Below are 19,125 nucleotides of genomic sequence, written 5' to 3'. Positions count from 1 at the left end.
GCCAGGTACAGTGGCGTGCACTTGTAGTCCCAGCTACGCAGGAGGCTGAGGCAGGAGGATCCCTTGAGCCCAGGAGTTTGAGGTTGCAGTGAGCTCTGACGAAGCCACTTCACTCCAGCCTGGGCAACAGTTCCTTTAGCACTTGAATGCTTTCCCATATTCTTTCCAAGAGTCTTCTTTTAACAAATAAATATATCACCCACATCATAAGCCTCCTAACTATGGTATACCAAGGAGGACATAACATCACTTCTGTGGCATTCCTACCAAAAATGCATAACCTGAATCTAATCATGTGCAAACGTTAGGCCAGCTCAAATTTAGCAACACCCTACAAAATAACTGGCCTTTTCACAATGTCAAGGTCATGGAAGAAAAGGATTAAAGAACTATTCCAATTTAAATAAGACCAACAAGACATGCCAACTAAATGTAAATAATGTTCCTGGATTGGGTCCTGGGACAGAGGAAAAGGTTTAAAGAATATCATTGAGACAATTTATGAAATTTAATATGGGCATAAACTTAATATGAATAATAATACTGTATCAGTGTTAAATTTCCTGGTTTTGTTCATTGAACTGTGGTTATGTAATCTCTTACATAAGAAATTTATTTTGTTCTTAGAAAATACACATTGAAGTATTTAGTGGTAAAGAGGCTTGATATCTGCAAATTACTCTTAAATGGGTCAGAAAAAATGCATATATGAACACATATAAATAAAGAGAGTAAGCAAATGATAAAATAAATAGGGCAAAATCAGGGTAAAGGGTACATTGGAGTTATTTGTACTATTTTTGTAACTTTTTGAAACTTTAGTATCATATATCAAAAATGTAAATGTTGTCCTAGGAAAGGCCATACCTAAGCCTTTTCTCAGGTAATACCTTAAGTATAAGTCATTCAGTAGCTGAGAGCCAGAATGAGGCCCAGGGCAGACCTCACATGGGGGTGAAGAAGTAGCAAGAGCAAAGAAAGGAAGATAAGCACGAGGCAGAAGCATTGAATTCAAACTTCACCTAGGTCATAATTTTGCCTTGGACCCAGTGACTTTTAGGAGGAACATGTTAAGACACAGAGAAGTTAAAAAGATAGATAAAAAGATAGAACTTAAAAAGCAGGAAGCTATAAACACAGCCAGGCTTCACAGAGAAATGGCAATATGATTTTCTTAATTCTTACATTAATATATATTATGAGATTTAATGTGTTAATATTTATAAAATCCTGAGATCATTTCATGAAAAAGTACTTACTCTAAGCTTACCTTATATTATTATCCTGAGGTAAAGAATTGCTTGACCATGAACTTTCGTTTCTAATTTTTTCATTACTGTATAATTAGTTATTAGTTCAGTAAATGGCACCTATTATCTTCAAAATAAGCCCTGATCTTATGGCTGCCTTTGGTGGTGTTTGGAACACGACCTATCTTTCTGTAAGATCCCGCTGCTAGACTTAGAGATTGTTCTGTATGTTGTTCTGTTGGCAGGAACCCTGACAACATACGTCTTAGCGTCTGAAGTTAAGTAAGTAGAGGAAAAGTACCCTAACTTGAAACAGCACACATTCCTTAAACCGTCTGAGCTTCTGTTGGCCAAGTGTCTACAGAAATAATCCATCGTGAAGTTAACCTTGAGCAAAGGGAAGTGTGATGTTGGAAAGGGTCTGGGGCAGTTGAAGCCCACAACAAACAAAAGGTGCCAAAAATATCAAGACTCCTCATGTGCCATAAGGAAGTTCCCAGGGAGCATCAAGCTTGGAGAATGATTCAGCAATGCCCAACCACAGGCTGCACAGACGGCGGATTCAACACAAGCTTATGGTCCAAAGTATTGCACTGGGCTGGGGGCAGAACAAGTATGTGGTTTATACCAGAAAAGACACATGCCCTCCTTTTACCATATTCCTCCAGGTTATTATTCTCTACCAACACAAAAGCCTTATGACCTAAAGATGAAAAAAAAAATCATTTGTAACTGTCCAAAATATTATGTAATATGAAACACAAAAGTCTGTGAAATCAGCCATATAAATTGTGAAACCAAAGTTCTATTTGTTCCATGTCAGCGTAGGAAAAAAAGGGGGGGTGGGGCATATATTTAAAGATAGAAACTAAAAAAATAGAAAAAATTATGAGTACAAACATGTGGGAAGTTCTATCTACACCGTGTCAGACGCTCCAAACTCTTCACTCCCGACCATGTAGCCACCCTTTGCATCTGTTTACGGCTACATCCAGAAAATGAAAAGCAGATGGCAACATTGTCACTGCAGCCAATATTTGTAGCAAACATTCCATCCCTCCAAAGCATTAGAAATTTGTGAATGTGGAGCCAGAAAGACTGAATCATAATTAGATGCAGATGTGCTATTATTTTATACTATAGTGGACCTAAAAGAAACAGTGACCTAGGCACAAAGCCAGTGCCTCCCTGAGACAGCCCCAAACTGCAATTGGAGCAAGGACAGACTTCACTGTGGGGACCTGTCTGAAAGAAAAGTAAAGAGATAAGAGTGAGTTGATGAGATTAGAGAGTCAGCCTTTATCAGTTTAAAAAAAAAAAAAGTAGAAGAAACAAAGACATTAGAGAAAACAAAAGTGTTGATCAAGACTAGATCTCTACTCTGAAATGTTGAGGAAAGTACCATTTGTCCAGGATAAAAGGAGGAAATTTGCATGGGCAAAGTCCAGGGAATAGTGGAGAAGGCAGAGATAAAAAATGGCTTTGGGGCCCGGTGCTGTGGCTCACGCCTGTAATCCTAGCACTCTGGAAGGCTGAGGCGGGAGTTCAAGAGTTCAAGGAGTTCAAGACCAGCCTGAGGAAGAGCAAGACTCCATCTCTACTAAAAATAGAAAGAAATTAGCTGGACAACTAAAAATATATAGAAAAAGTTAGCCGGGCATGGTGGTGCATGCCTGTAGTCCTAGCTACTCGGGAGGCTGAGGCAGGAGGATTGCTTGAGCCGAGGAGTTTGAGGTTGCTGTGAGCTAGGCTGACGCCACGGCACTCTAGCCCAGGCAACAGAATGAGACTCTGTCTCAAAATAATAATAATAATAATTTCTTCTCTAAGATGTGCTTTATTGTCTGGCAAGGTTGTTTAAAAAAAAAAAACTTGAATTTTTTTTTTTTAAGCGCTGAGAATCTTTTATACACAGAGGAAGGTGAACAAGAAAGATAAGCAATGATGTGCGTAGAAGCTAACAGTGGCTCCAGCCCTCAAGGGCCCTGTGAAGCCGGGCAGAGTCTGGAACGGACCAGCCAATGCTTCCCAGTCCCAAGGGTAGGGAAAGACAAGAGAAGGGATGTGGGTACACAACCACAGTGACAGTGTAAACACACCCCAGGGGCCACTCACACTATGACGCTGGGCTGGCTAAAGGGAAGCCATTTGGCTTCCAGTGTGCTTGTAGGTTGTCATGTCCTAAAAGTTTAGAATTAACCCGCTGCTTGCTTACACAGCTGCCTGGCACAAGATTAAAGAACAACCTTAAGGAAAAATAGATCAAAAGTCCAGAATAGGCCAACAGCAGACTGCTGATAACAAGTCCACCTGACTGTGGTTCCCAACCACCCCCTACCCCAGGCCGTGGCCCATTACCCTTCCGTGGCCTGTTAGGAAACAGCCAAGCACCACCACACCCGACCCCACCACTCCCACCACCCCTACCCCCCACCTCCCATCCCCCATCAGTGGAAAAATTGTCTTCCATGAAACCAGTCGGGTCCCTGGTGCCAAAAAGTTTAGGGATCACTGCACCGGCAGACCTATTGTTTGCTGATAACCACAGAGCAAGTCATGATGACTTGCACAAAGTTTGCTTTCTGCCACCAACTCCCTTTATTCCTTCCCTTTATAAGTTGCTTAGAAAGCAGAAGAGATGAGACAGTCTTTGAGACAATAGTCTGCCATCTCCTCAGGCTGCTGGCACTTGAATATAGCACCTTTCCTTTACCAACTCTTCTCCTCTCACGTTGGGCAACAAGAGCTGTGTGGTCTCTGTGACTGTAATTCCACTGCTGCCCCTCACCTCCATCCCAATGCCTTGGATTTCCTGGCTGCAACAGCAATGGAAAAACTGAAAGCCCTTCTTGCTAGAGCTGTTGGCTGGGCTCTTCACTTGGAGCCCAGGTCCCTACCACCAAAGGCACCACCATATCTGGCATCTTTTCTAGTAAACTGCACCACCGTCTCCTTGGCAACTGTTGCCTCCTCTCATTGAGTTGCCATGGCCTCCACCAGCTTTTGCTGCCTCATCCAGGTACCTCTCCTGGTCACAGCTCATGTGCCCACCATAGAGTGAGACCAACAATCCTGGTTTGTCTGGGACAGAGGGGTTTCTTGGGACATGGGACTTTCAGTGCTAAAACAGGGAAAGTCCCAGATAAATCAGGATAGTTAGTCACCCCACTGTCATAATTGCCACAACTCCACCACCACTGACAGTGTCTTAGAATGCAAGGTGGGAACAGTGGAGCACACTTCTGTACTAAGCCTACTTATCAGGAGCACATTCTGTCCTAAGAAAAAGTGCAGGGACAGTTTCTTTTCCACCTTGAGTGTCCCACTGGGCCCCCAGGGGAAACATGCACCTCCATTTTCCTGGAAGGAACCATGCCACCTGAGGAGGCTGCACTGCCTTCCCTCGGGCTATTCTCTGTGACAGCTCTGTGTCCTTCCTGTTGTCCCCAGCAGAGATGTTGCCTCCAGCAAGTCCTCCCGTCTCACCAGGCCTCTTATCTCTGGGGAGGACCTTCACCGTACAACCTGAATCATGTGAGTATTTAAAACTCACTGCAATTGTCTATATGTGTGCCCCAGTATAACCTGTAGAATATTCACTTTTTTTAACCTTAAAGTCTGCTAATGTGTTATGCTCAATGGTAAAGTGTAGGAAAAGGATACTTTCAGATAATTTTTTTTTTTAAGACAGAGTCTCACTCTGTTGCCCAGGGCTTGAGTGCCATGGCATCAGCCCAGCTCACAGCAACCTCAAACTCTTGGGCTCAAGTGATCCTCCTGCCTCAGTCTCCCGAGTAGCTGGGACTACAGGCATGTGCCACCATTCCCGGCTAAGTTTTTCTATATATTTTTAGTTGTCTGGTTAATTTCTCTCTATTTTTTTTAGTAGAGACGGGGTCTCGCTGTTGCTCAGGCTGGTCTCGAACTCCTGAGCTCAAACGATCCTCCCGCCTTGGCCTCCCAGAGTGCTGGGATTACAGACATGAGCCACCACGCCTGGCCAGATAATTTTTTTAAAAGAAAGAAATGAAATCTTTAGAAGAGAAATTTCTTCTTTCTTTTATTTTTTTCTTTTCCTTTTTAAATTTAAATTTAACAGAAAGAAGAGAAATTTCTTAATCTCATCAAAAGCTTTTTACAAAAAAAATCAAAATAAAATTAATTTGCTAGTTTTTATAAAGCCATATATGCTCACTTCTAGTACTTTAGAAAACAGAAAAAATATATAAATTTAACTCCCCAAATCCCACCATCCTAAAATAAACACTGTTAATATTTTTATCAATTTAATGTATATCCTTCTAGCTTTATCTATGCATATGTATGTACTGAGATATAGAAAGCTTTAAATAAAAATTAGATTATGTAATATATATTATTTACAAATATGTATATATACATACTATATAACTTGTTCTTTTCACTTATTAATATGTCATAAACATCTTTCCATGTTGATAAATAAAAATCTGCATGATCATTTTTAATGACTACATGATATCCCACGTATTCCAGAGTAGTCCATGGATCCTTACTCTAGGCCTCCTTTAGCTTGAGTAGGTAGCAGCAGAAATTTCCTAAGAAGTTGTTAAGAAAGCATTTTTCTTAGGGACTACCTCCATTTCACTGTAGTGTTGGCACCTCTTAAAAGCCCACCATAACTCCAATTCCTAAAAATAGTTTGCAGAGTAGCCCATAAAATAAAATATCTAAAAGTGCATCTTTATCAAACATCACCAAAAAGAGAAAATATTTAGAAAACCTGGAGGCACTCTGGTCTGATAGACAATGATTCATGTAATGTAGCCAGGAAACCTTCTAGAAAACAAAACCAAATAGGAGAAAGCGACTTAACTGCCAAATACTGGCAGTGTGATCCAAAGAGGTAAAAAGCAAATTCACAAGAACTGAATAAAGAAACTAGCAATCAGGAAGGAAGTACAGGCAAAATCACAAGACCAAACAGAAAAGCAGCACTTAAGATAAGAAAAAGAAAGCAAACATGAAAAGGGCTGTTCAGAACTTGGAGATTACAGGCTGGGCGAGGTGGCACAATTACAGCTCACTGCAGCCTCAAACTCCTAGGCTTAAGTGATCCTCCAGCCTCAGCCTCCCCAATAGCAGGGACTAGAGGCACACGCCACCATGTCCAGCTAATTTTTAAAAAATTTTTTGTAGAGACGAGGTTTCGGCACGTTGCCCAGGGTAGTCTTGAACTCCTGGCTTCAAGCAATCCTACTCCACAGCTGTGCTTTGTGTATCTGATAAGCAAGTGAAATTTGGGTGTTGATGTTAACGTGGCTCCATTTGCACCCTGAGCCTGGTGAAGTCTGAGGAAAGTGCAAGTTACAACCATACTTTGTCAGAAGGTGACCAGGTTAGAAGTAAAGTACTGCATGGGGTGTACAGGGATAACTCAGTTTGCCTGGAACTTAGGATCTATGAAAGTATTGATAACTGGAGGATAAGTCATGAAAGGTAGGCTTCTCCCAGGTGCTAAGCAACCTGGAAGGCCAGGCTAAGGGCTACGGACTTTTAAGACTTATTCAGTAGAAAAAGGAGACATGCTGAAATGTTTTAACGTATAGTGACATATTCAGAACTGTGTTTTAGGAAAATTAATATGCCAGCAAGATAAAAAGAGACCATAAGACGGAGAGAGTAGAGATCAGAAACCCAATTAGAAGATCTCTTCTAGATCGTTGACATAAGAGCCGTGGGACAGATTCTAGAGCGATCAAATCAGTGAAGTAGAATTGATGAGGATTTGACACTGTATCAGACACGTCACTAAATGCTATTTGCAAATAATGATGTCCTATGAAACTCTAATATATTTCAAACTTCCTGAAAGTTAATGCCTAAATATAACTATTTGGGATAGGAAAAACCAAAGTACTTTTCCTACTTTCATTGTCACTGTCACACTTCTGACAGCAGATGTGTGTGGGGGGGAGGGTTCCCCATACATCAAACAGTGCTCCAGCAGATACCCGCTGGGTGTCTTACAACTTAACTCAATTTTGACGCTATATACCTGGAGACAGCATCAGATCCCACACGATGAGGGCTCAATCCCACCACACTGCACCCACTTCAGGTGCCAACTGCAAGCCCCAGGTTGTGACCTGTGCTTCTGACCAGCTAGCTATAAACCAGGGTTCCCATGACCTCCTCCTTGGGTTTGGTTATTTTACTGGACAGCTCACAGAGTTCAGGGAAACACATTTATTGGTTTATTATAAAGGATATTACAAAGGATAGAGATGAACAGCCAGATAGAAGAGATGCACAGGGCAAGGTATGAGGGAAGAGGTGTGGAGATTCCATGGCATCGATGGGCACACCACCCTCCTGGTACCACCATGTGTTCAGCAGTCTGGAGGCTCTCTGAACCCTGTTCTTTGGTGTTTTTATGGAAGCTTCATTAGGGAGGGATGATTGATGACATCACTGGTCACTGGTGATCAACTCAAAATTCAGCCCCTCATCCCTCATCACTCCGAGGGATCGTGGGGTAGGGGTGACAGTTCCAACCACACCTTCGTCTTTCTGATAACCAACCCCTATCCCGAAGCTATATAGGGGGCCCCAGCTTCCAGTCATCTCATTAGTATAGGAAAGACATGCTTTTCACTCCAGAGGTTCCAAGGGATTTAGGATCTGTGTGCCAGGAACCAGGGACAGAAACCAAATATTAATATATATTTCTCAGTATATCACGATTATCACAATAACATTTGACATATTAATCTAGAGTGTTGCCATTCGGGTCATTGAGCAAATAAATTCATTCATTCAGTGCCTACAACTTCTCTTACTAAAGCCATGTATGGATCTTTCTTCTACTCCTTGAGCCTTCTAGCTACAGGGCACCTGTGTCCTTCAGATTATTTTCATCTTCTCCACAGTTTTTCAGTCGTTTCCACTCATGCTGTGTGGCCAGGGATGACCAAACTCCAGATAAGCTGTCACTCTTTTCTCCTTTTGCTTCTTGGGTCATATCACTTTTATGCTTGAGGTTGTCTTTGAAATGTTAATATACTGTGAAGACTCTAGCCATATTTGTACAAAAGAGGGGTTTTTATGTGTAGACCTGGAAATCTAACTACTGTTTAGATCATTATTTTCATAACCCAGTATTCCAAGTTCAAATATAAGTGAAAGGAGCTAGCTAGGGCTACAAGACATTTTTGCCAAGTCACCAGACCTGTTAGAGCACCCTAGAGAAGAAACCAAAATGTAAGAAAGAAAAAAACAGGTGCACAGAGAATCCTCAGGTTCCCAGGAACGGACGTGGTTTCTGCAGTGGCCCTGTGTAAGTCCCCATGCCCTGCCCACCGCTGCATGTCTGCTTGTGTTAGAGCCCTGCTCGCCCCAGGCCCTGCCGTTCCGTGAGAGGACCTCGATCCTCTCTGGTTGCCACTATGAGTCGGATCAGTGCATGCCATTGCTTGGCTTGTTCATTTGACAGCTAGACATTTTCTGTTCCCTCCTCCAGATTCAATTTCTATCCTTCTCTATCCTAATCTGTACTCCAGGAGTCTTTGGGGGGGGCGTTGACAAAAAGCCATATATATTTATTGTGTAAGACATGATGTTTTGAAATACGTATACATTGTGGGCTGGCTAAATTGAGCTAATTCACTAACACATTACCTCTCATACTTACTGTTTTGTGGTGAGAACACTTAAAATCCACTTTCTTAGCAGTTTTTGAAAATATATTGTTATTAACTATAGTCACCATGTTATACAATAGATCTGTTTAATCTACGCCTTCTGTTTAACTGAAATTTTGTGTCCCTTGACCAACATCTCCCTGACACCCTCCCCTTCCATCCTCGAGTAACCACCATTCTACTCTCTACTGCTATGAATTCAACCTTTTTGGATTTCACATCCAAGTGAGATCATGTAGTATTTGTCTTTCTATGCCTGGCTTATTTCACTTAACGTAATGTCTTCCAGCTTCGTCCACGTTGTTGAGAATAACAGGATTTTTTTCTTTTTTATGTATATATGTATCATACATAAGGATGCTTATGTATGGTTAGATACACCACATTTTCTTTATCCATTTATCTGCTGATGGACACGTAAGTTGATTCTGTATCTTGACTGTTGTGAATAGTGCTGCAGTGAACATGGGAATTCAGATATCTCTTTTACGTACTGATTTTATTTCCTTTGGATATCTGCTCAGCAGTGGGATTGCTGGATAATACGGTAGCTCTATTTTTGATTTTTTAAAGAATCTCCATACTGTTTTCAGTAATGGCTGTACTGATTTACATTCCCACCAGGAGTGTACAGGAGTTCCCTTTCCTCCATATCCTCCCCAACACTTCTCTTTCATCTTTTTGATAGTAGCCATTCTAACAGCTGTGAGGTGATACGTCATTGTGGTTTTAATTTGCATTTCCCTGCTGATTACTGATGTTGAACATTTTGTTTTCATATACCTGTTGACTATTAATATGTTTTCTTTGGAGAAATGACTATGCAGGTCCTTTGCCCATTTTTTAAATTGGGCTATTGGTTTTCTTGCTATTGAGTTCTTTGAGTTCCTTATATATTTTGGATATTAACCCCTTATCAGACATACAATTTGCAAATATATTCTCCCATTCTGGTGGTTGTCTTGTCACTCTGGTGTTTCCTTTACTGTGCAGAAGCTTTTTAGTTTGATGGAATCCCATTTGCCTATTTTCACTTTTGTTGCCTGTGCTTTTCGGGTCATATCCAAAAAATCATTGCCCAGACCAATGCTGTGGAGCTTTTCTTCAGAAGTCCTGACTTCCCCATGCACTTGGCTCCGTGGTACCCTGGTTTCTTGTTGGGTTCAGCCAGTGGGAGGCTGCCGTGATACGGGAAGTCAGGAGGAGAGAGAGGCCAAGGTATTCATTATCTCAGCTCCAAAGATGGATTTACCTCAAAGCTAATGAAGCTGAAACTTCAGAGTTTTTCACCTGCCTGTGTTCCTTCCAAACCTCTTGGAAGAGTCTTCACAATGTGTTTACATGTAACGTGTTTTCATTAAATTTTGGAAGTAAAAAATTTTAACCACTATTGAACATGACCATTGTCTCTGTCCACTCTAATTCTCCTCCATCACACTGCTTCCCTTATCGGGTGTCACTGTAGTAGCTGTAGGTATTTTTGGCAACTGGCTAAGGAAACATTGAGTTGGAGATCCATTTAGTTGGGTTTAGTGGAATACAATTATGTGACTAGCAGTCTCTTCCATATATGGTTAAGTTAAGTTATTGCTTGTGAGGTTTCAGAAGCTAGAAAGCAGCAGAACTTTGCCTGACTCTAATGCTAAGGCTCTATGTTGCTTTTCCTGTATGTCTGGTGATCATCAATGAGGCTTAGGCTACCTAAAGTCACTTGCCAACCTTGACACTCTACCCACCTCTGTATCAGACTCCAGCACACTTTTGTGGCCTCATCACTCAGGTCTCATCCTCCACCACTGTACTCCTCACTCTACCCACCAGGAATTCTTGCCTTTGCTGAACTTTGCTTTGCCTGCACTCTTCCCTAGGCCTGAAACGGTCTTGTCCAATTTCAAGCACTCAGCTTCTTATTAATTTCTTACTGGTTTAACACAAAATACAAACATTGATGAAAATAGTATAAAACTCATAATGTAGTACTACAGCAAGAGTGGTTGATACGTGTCATCGATTCAAAGAGTGTCGTTTACATTTTTGCGAATCTCTTTGTTGTCTGACATAACAGAAGACAATTAGATTCTCATATCTGCCCTTGCATTCCATCTGTTACAATATCACATGTCATGTAACTTTGGAAAACTCTACTATACACTCATAAGAGAATGAGAGTGAGAAAGGCAAATTACGTCTTAGTATTATTAAGATAGTTTGGACCTCATTGACCTCCTGAAAGAGCCTGGAGACCAACAGTGTTTTCTTGACCACACTTTGGGGACTATATTTTGGATAGAGGGAAATGGGCACTGATTTGGGAGTCAAGATCCTTGGGTGTTAGTCCTACCTCTGCTGCCTCCTACCAATGTGGCCAGGAGGACATTATTTAACTTTTTTTTTTTTTTTTTGAGACAGAGTCTCACTCTGTTGCCCAGGCTAGAGTGCTGTGGCATCAGCCTAGCTCACAGCAACCTCAAACTCCTGGGCTTAAGCAATCCTTCTGCCTTAGCCTCCCGAGTAGCTGGGACTACAGGCATGTGCCAACATGCCCAGCTAATTTTTTCTATATATACTTTTAGTTGTCCAGCTAATTTCTTTTTTTTTTTAGTAAAGACAGGGTCTTGCTCTTGCTCAGGCTGGTCTCGAACTCCTGACCTCCAGCAATCCTGCCGCTTTGGCCTCCCAAAGTGCTAGGATTACAGGCATGAGCCACTGCGCCCGGCCTATTTAACTTTTTTAAAACACAGTTTCCATATCTACTGAGTGAAAGATCCAAAGGGAAGAACAAAAAATATTGCTAATGCTAAAATTCTTAAATTCTTTAATTTGTAACCTACTGTTTACTAAAAGAAATAATAGCTGCCTTCAAGTCACTCTGGAAGTTATTGAGATGTCAGTATGATCCATCCAAATATTAATGGAATAGTAATATTCCCTGGAGTTGAATGTCACTTCTGAAGGCAGGTATCAGAAAAATACAGAAGGAAAAAAATTATAGTGTATCTAATTATGACTTATGTTGTTGAGAAATTAATATACATATTGAAACTCTCAATCTGAACATTGCCAAACATCATTCAAAGATAGGATGTGGTTATGATGAGGCATATTAAAGCTTCCTAGGAAAATTACAACAATGACTCCCAACTTTCCATTAGCTAGGAATTTAAAGAGTTGCAAATATGTGACCAGCCTCAAAGATACTTTGTATGAATGTTTTAAGCTCTAAACAAGAAAAGTAATTATGGACAAAACAATATTACTAAATGCTGAGAAAAGTTCACGTTTTAAGAACCAAGTTTAGAAAAAACAATCCAATCCCCTCTGCTGCTTACTAGTTCAGCTGAACTAACGCAGGAATGGTTTTTGTAACTTTCCCCACCCTTCCTGGGATGTGTCCAGCCCATTGGGCAACATTGTTCTGGAACATCCAGTTAAACTGGATCTCTGGAGGTGGAGCTAAGGTTGCAATTCATCAATCTGAGATGGGTACACCAACAACATAATCCCTGCTTTTCCTCAACTTTTCCTGGGCCTGGATCTTATATCTATACCCACTGGCACATGGGGGTGGTGATGTTGGTAAATGCCTAGGGTAAGAGGGAGGAAAGAGGGTCTGGATCCACTGGAGAAGTCGGTTATTGTTAGGTCAGGCAACATCAACACAATAGACATCTGTTCCACTGAGAAAAGACCTTTGTTGAACTTATGGAGCTGTCAGCATAAGTCATGCTCTTTGGGTATATCATGTAATGATCTAACCTGTAGAGAGTAGGCTGGAGTATCAGAATCCTCACCCCTACAGTCAATGGAAGCTGTCATTGCAGAATTCAGTTCTCTTTGTAGTTTCTGCAAATGTGTACTGATTATTAACTTTTTGATTTATAGCTTAAGGGCTATAGGTAGAGCTAGCTAGTATATTGCCAAATCAAATTCTGCTGGTTAGCCAGTCCTCGGCTGTTCCACATTCAACAGGTTTCTACCGGTGATTCACATGTGCAGGCACCAGGGGTTCAACAGTTAATAAGACAGTTATGATCCTTGCCCTCTGGATCTTATGATCTAGTTGTCCTCCAGTGAGCAATATTACAGTTCCAAGAATTAGTCAATCACCTGTTCCCAAAGGACAATTGACTGAGCTGGAAGGAAAGATCCAGTTTCCTCCTTTTATCAATTTAAAAATAACTGAAAAGATTATATCTGTCTATCTGGGGTTCAGAACTACTTGGAAAGACAGAACAAGAACCAAGCTCTACTGTCACCCTCTTTGGTAATATTCTGCTCTCCAGCCTTGCTTCCTCCCCAGAAAGCCTAATTTCACATTTAGAGTCCTCACACCAGTAAATCTGCTGACTCATGCAAGAATCAATGATTATTGATTGATTACTCTGGCAAAAGCAATATGTTCTTTGTCCAGTATATTGCCAACTGCTAGAACACCGTTGTGTCATAATTTTGTTTTTCATGAAACTTTCTCTCTTTTTAAAACCAAAGTCCATACTCTGGTGTCTCTTCAGATCATATAAATCTTTGGCCTTTTAAAACCAAAGTCAAGGCCAGGCGTAGTGGCTCACACCTATAATCCTAGCACTCTGGGAGGCTGAGGCAGGAGGATCACTTGAGCCTCAGAGTTTGAGGTTGCTGTGAGCTAGGCTGATGCCATGGCACTCTTACCTGGGCAACAGAGCCAGACTTTGTAAAAATAAATAAATAAATAAAAATAAAAATAAATAAATAAAACCAAAGTCAAACAGAAAGCTGAACACACAGGAACTATTTCACATATAATTTTAATTGATGGACAGATTTAAAGGGATTTAGAGCTTTAAACATTAAATAATGGCATTATTCTCTATTGTTTTATATGTACCAGGAAAGTCTCATCTACCTTTCATAAGCATGAAACATTCCTCTAAGTTGGCTTGCCAGATTAATAAAAGGACCTTTGTACCAAAGATTTTAAAAATGTGTTAGACTGAGACAAAATTGTGAAATATATTTAGGAGTGGGAAGACAGGCTGAACTTCAAGGACCCAGTGAGTTCGATGTCTTTTAGCCTAGTGTATCCAGTTAGAGCAGTTGAATTTAGGAGAAAATTGACAAGCAGTTCATATTCTAGCTGTCTCAAAAATATTTGTTTTAAAAGAAGACCCAGGAAAAACACTATCAATACAAAGCATTGAATGCTCACGAGGAATTTAGGCAACACCAGAAAAGTGTCTTTGTGGGGGAAAGAATGGGGCGGAGGGAGAGAGAAGTGGGAAGATGTGAAAGAAAAGAAGAGGAAGTTACTTCCATGTTGTTCCTCAATTCAGTGGGAAAGTCACTGATAACCACTCCTATATCATGGATGAAGAAACAAAGTTCTAATTTCTCACTTCCTCAAGGTCACATGACCAGAAATGCAAAGGCTGATCTGAAGTATATTCTCCTGATTATAAACTTCATGTGCTTTTCTATTACCCAGGCATTGCTACTCATCAATTGTGCCAGGCATGGCATATCTAACATTGTGTTTCATTCTCACAACAACCCCATGAAATGAACGCTGGTCCCAATTTCAAAATTAAGAAACTGCCTCAGAGAGGTTAGGTTATTTTGCAAAAGATCCCACAGTAAAACAGAGCATTTAGGAAGGGAGTGATTTCAGAGGTCTGCCCTTTCTATTATTTCAGTGTTTCTCAAACAGATGCTGGGGGTTTATAGACCTATTCTGAGAAGCCTGTTCCTTTAAATTTTGCATTTTTATTTTAAAGAGAGTGTTTAAAAATTAATAGAAGCCTATTTTGGATAGCCACGTAATGCAAGGAAGTTTCAGTGCAGGCATTTGTATTTATGTTTAGACTCATAGTAAGACTTTAACCTTTAATATGTTGGCAACAGTGTTTGATTGCCACTGGGTTGGTATGTCCTCATGTCGAAATGACAGCAGTTCTCTCACATTTGTCCCTAATGCCTGTTAGATTCATACCAGCAAAAGGCTATCTGATGTCTATGTGCAATGGACAAAGGAAGTTTTACCATAATTGAAACAGAGAAAAGTGCTAGAATATCACATGGCATACAGTAGTAAGGCAAGCTGAATTCAAGATAATCTATTGCCCAGGTAAACCATTGAACTAAAAATTAGATAACACAATTGCTCAATAGACAGAAGTCTCAGCAGCCAGAAAAATGCAAAGACAATGGAAAGCAACATTTAAAAAAGTATAAAATTATAAACTTCATTAAAGCTTGTTTGCTTCATTCTCATGTAATTAATATATTTTGTAAATCAGTGGGCAGGGACCAATAAAATAGCTTTTATTACATTTTGGAATATATTTTGTATCTCATGGAAAGAGTATCACAGTGGACATTTGCTATTTTTGCCCAAGCATCATTGTATCTACTGGTAGAAATATCCTGGCTTTTATTTAAGTAGCCACCCCTTCTCTGCAGCCCTTGTGGCTAGTAGCTACTGTACCAGACAGAGCAGATTAGCACATTTCCATCATTGTGGAAAGTTCTATTGGATACCACCGATCTAGATTTCAACTGAGATGATATAGAGTAATAGTTATTAAAGTATTTTATAAACATCAAAGCACTTATAAACATCAAAACCCTCATTATTATTATTGTTATTATTAATCATTTCAGCCACTGTAAGGGAGTGATTTTCTACAAATAAATTGAGTTCTCCACAGAGCACAGCTATCTCCAAGAAAATCTTTTAACACTTTAATAAAATGATCATTACTCAATTACTGCTTAATCTCTTTCCCTCTTGCCAGTTTGTTTAAAATAAAGTACCTTTCCCCCAGAGTATTGTGTAATTTTTTGACTCTAGTAACTTTGAGTCTGTCCTGATGGCTCAATTTAAATACAGGAAACTGTAAAGATACTTAAGCAGTGAACATGGGCATGGCTCTAATCAGAGCTTTGCCCTCAGGAATCAAATTGGCTTGAATTTGGACTGCTACAGATTAGGAATAGTATAGATTTTAACTGTTTAAGTCACAGTTTTCTATCATAGAGCTTTTGATTTCAGAGATACAAGTTTCTCTTGTATCTAAACTTACCCTCCAAACTCTATCTTAACCCAGAAACTGAATTCACTTAGACAGCAAAAGATAACTGTGTAAAGAATAAAGCATGTCCCCAAAAGCTTTGTCCTTAGAAAGCTCTTCCATAGAGCCAAAAAAACAATACCGGTCAATGACATTCATTCCACAAAAAAACAGATTTCAGTATTTGTTTCATAGGTTCTTTTATACCTTTTAAACACATACTGAAGACTGAGGATCATTTGCTTCTGATGTTGCAAAGAAGTCATTTATTCCAATGGCATTTTAAAATAGTTTATCTACACACCACTATACAATATATACATGTAACAGAATTCAACTTGTGCCTCCAAACCTATTTTTTAAAGTCAAAAAAATTAATTAAAAAAAATTTTAAATTGCAATAAATTCAACCTAGCAGTAAACAATAAATAAATACTTTGTCTAGAAATGCAATTAAAAATAGAACTATAAGAGGAAAACAAATAGGCATACCTTGCAGATACTGTGGGTTTGATTCTAGACCATTGCAATAAAATGAGTATAGCAATAAAGCGAGTCACATAAATATTTTGGTTTCCCAGTGCATATAAAAGTTATGTTTACACTGTACTGTAGTCTATTAAGTGTGCAATAGCATCATGTCTAAAAAACAATGTACATGCATTAATTTTAAAATATTTTATTGCTTAAAAAATGCTAACTATCATCTGCGCTTTCAGTGAGTCATAATGTTGTCTGCTGACTGATCAGCGTGGTGGTTGCTAAAGGCTGGGGTTGCTGTGGCAATTTCTTTTTTTTTTTTTTTTGAGACACAGTCTCGCTCTGTTGCCCGGGCTAGAGTGCTGTGGCATCAGCCTAGCTCACAGCAACCTCAAGCTCCTGGGCTCAAGCGATCCTCCTGCCTCAGCCTCCCAAGTAGTTGGGACTACAGGCATGTGCCACCATGTCTGGCTAATTTTTTTTAATGTATATTTTTAGTTGTCCATATGATTTCTTTCTATTTTTAGTAGAGATGGGGTCTCGCTCTTGCTCAGGCTGGTCTCAAACTCCTGAGCTCAAACAATCCACCTGCCTTGGCCTCCCAGAGCTCTAGGATTACAGGCGTGAGCCACCGCACCCGGCCTGTGGCAATTTCTTAAAATAAGACAACAATGACGTTTGCCTCATCAACTGAGTCTTCCTTTCGCAAAAGATTTCTCGGGGGCATGTGATGCTGTTTGGTAGCATTTTACCCAGAGTAGAACTTCTTTCGAAATTGGAGTCACTCCTCTCAACCCTGCCACTGCTTTATCAGCTAAGTTCATGTGATATTCAAAATCCTTTGCTGTCATTTCAACAGTGTTCACAGCATCTTCACCAGGAGTAGAGTATGTGTTAAGAAATCACTTTATTTGCTCATTGATAAGGAGTAACTCCTCATCTGTTCAAGTCTGATCATGAGATGACAGCAATTCAGTCCAATCTTCAGGCTCTACTTCTAATTCTAGTTCTCTTGCTATTTCTGCCACATCTGTAATTATTTCCTCCACGGAATCTTGAAGCCCTCAAAGTCATCCATGAGGGCTAGAATCAACTTCTCCCAAACACCTGTTAATGTTGATATTTTGACCTCCTCCCATGAATCATGAATGTTCCTTTTGGCATCTAGAATGGTGAATCTTTTCCAGAAGGTTTTCAATTTACTTTGCCCGTATCCATCACAGGAATCACTATCTGTGGCAGCTATAGCTTTACAAAATGTATGCCTTAAATAAAAAGAGTTGAAAATTAAAATTACTCCTTGATCCATGGGCCACACAATGGATACTGTATTAGCAAGCATGAAAACTACATTAATCTCATTGTACATCTCCATCAGAGCTCTTGGGTGACTGGGTGCATTGTCAATGAGCAGTAATATTTTGAAAGGAATCTTTCTTTCTGAGCAGTAGGTCTCAATAGAGGGCTTAAAATATCCAGTAAACTTTGCTGTCATCTAGGCTTTGTTGTTCCATTTATAGGAAATAGGCAGAGCAGATTTAGCATAATTTTTAAGAGCCCTAGGATTTTTAGGACTGTAAATGAGCATTGGCTTTAACTTAAAGTCACCAGCTGCATTAGCTGCTAACAAGAGAGTCAGTGTGTCCTTTGAAGCTTTGAAGTCAGGCATTGATTTCTCTCTAGCTATGAAAGCCCTAGATGGCATCTTCTTCCAATAGAAGGTTGTTTCATCTACACTGAATGTCTGTTGTTTAGTGTAGCCACCATCATCAATGACCTTAGCTAGACCTTCTGGAAAACTTACTGCAGCTTCTACATCAGCACTTGCTGCTTCACCTTGCACTTTTATGGTACAGAGACAGCCTATTTCCTTAAACTTCATGAACTAACCTCAGCTAACTTCAAACTTTTCTTCTGCAGCTTTCTCATCTCTTTCAGCCTTCATAAAATTGAAAAGAGTTAGGGGCCTTGCTCTGGATTAGGCTTAAGGGAATGTTGTGGCTGGTTTGATCTTCTATCCAGACCACTAAAACTTCCTCCATATCAGCAATAAGGGAGCTTCACTTTCTTAACATTAGTGTGATCACTGGAGTAGCACTTTTAATTTCCTTCAAGAACTTTTCCTTTGCTTTCACAGCTTGGCTAATGGTTTGGTACAAGAGGCCTAGGTTTTAGCCTGTATCAGCTTTCAACACACCTTCCTCACAAAGCTTAATCATTTCTAACTTTTGATTTAATGTGAGAGATGTCCAACTCTTCCCTTCACTTGAACACTTAGAGGCCACTGTAGGGTTTTTAACTGGCCTAATTTCAATATTGTTTTGTCTCAGAGAATATGGAGGCCTGAAGAGAGGGAGACAGGGGAACAGCTGGTCAGTGGAGCAGTCAGAACACACACAACATTTATTGGTTAAGTTTGCCATCTTTTATGGACACAGTTTGTGACATTCCAAAGCAATTACAATAACACCCAAGATCACTGATCACCAATCACCATAAGAAATATAATAATAATGAAAAAGTCTGAAATATTGTGAGAATTACCAAAATGTAGCACAGAAACAGGAAGTGAACACCTGCTGTTAGAAAAATGGTGCCAATAAACTTATTCAATGCAGGATTGCCAAAAACCTTCAATTTTTTAAAAAAATCAAATTATCTGCAAAG

This window comes from Lemur catta, chromosome 7 (genome assembly GCF_020740605.2).
Source record: "Lemur catta isolate mLemCat1 chromosome 7, mLemCat1.pri, whole genome shotgun sequence".
Lineage (NCBI taxonomy): Eukaryota > Metazoa > Chordata > Mammalia > Primates > Lemuridae > Lemur > Lemur catta.
This window is presented reverse-complemented; position numbering follows the sequence as displayed.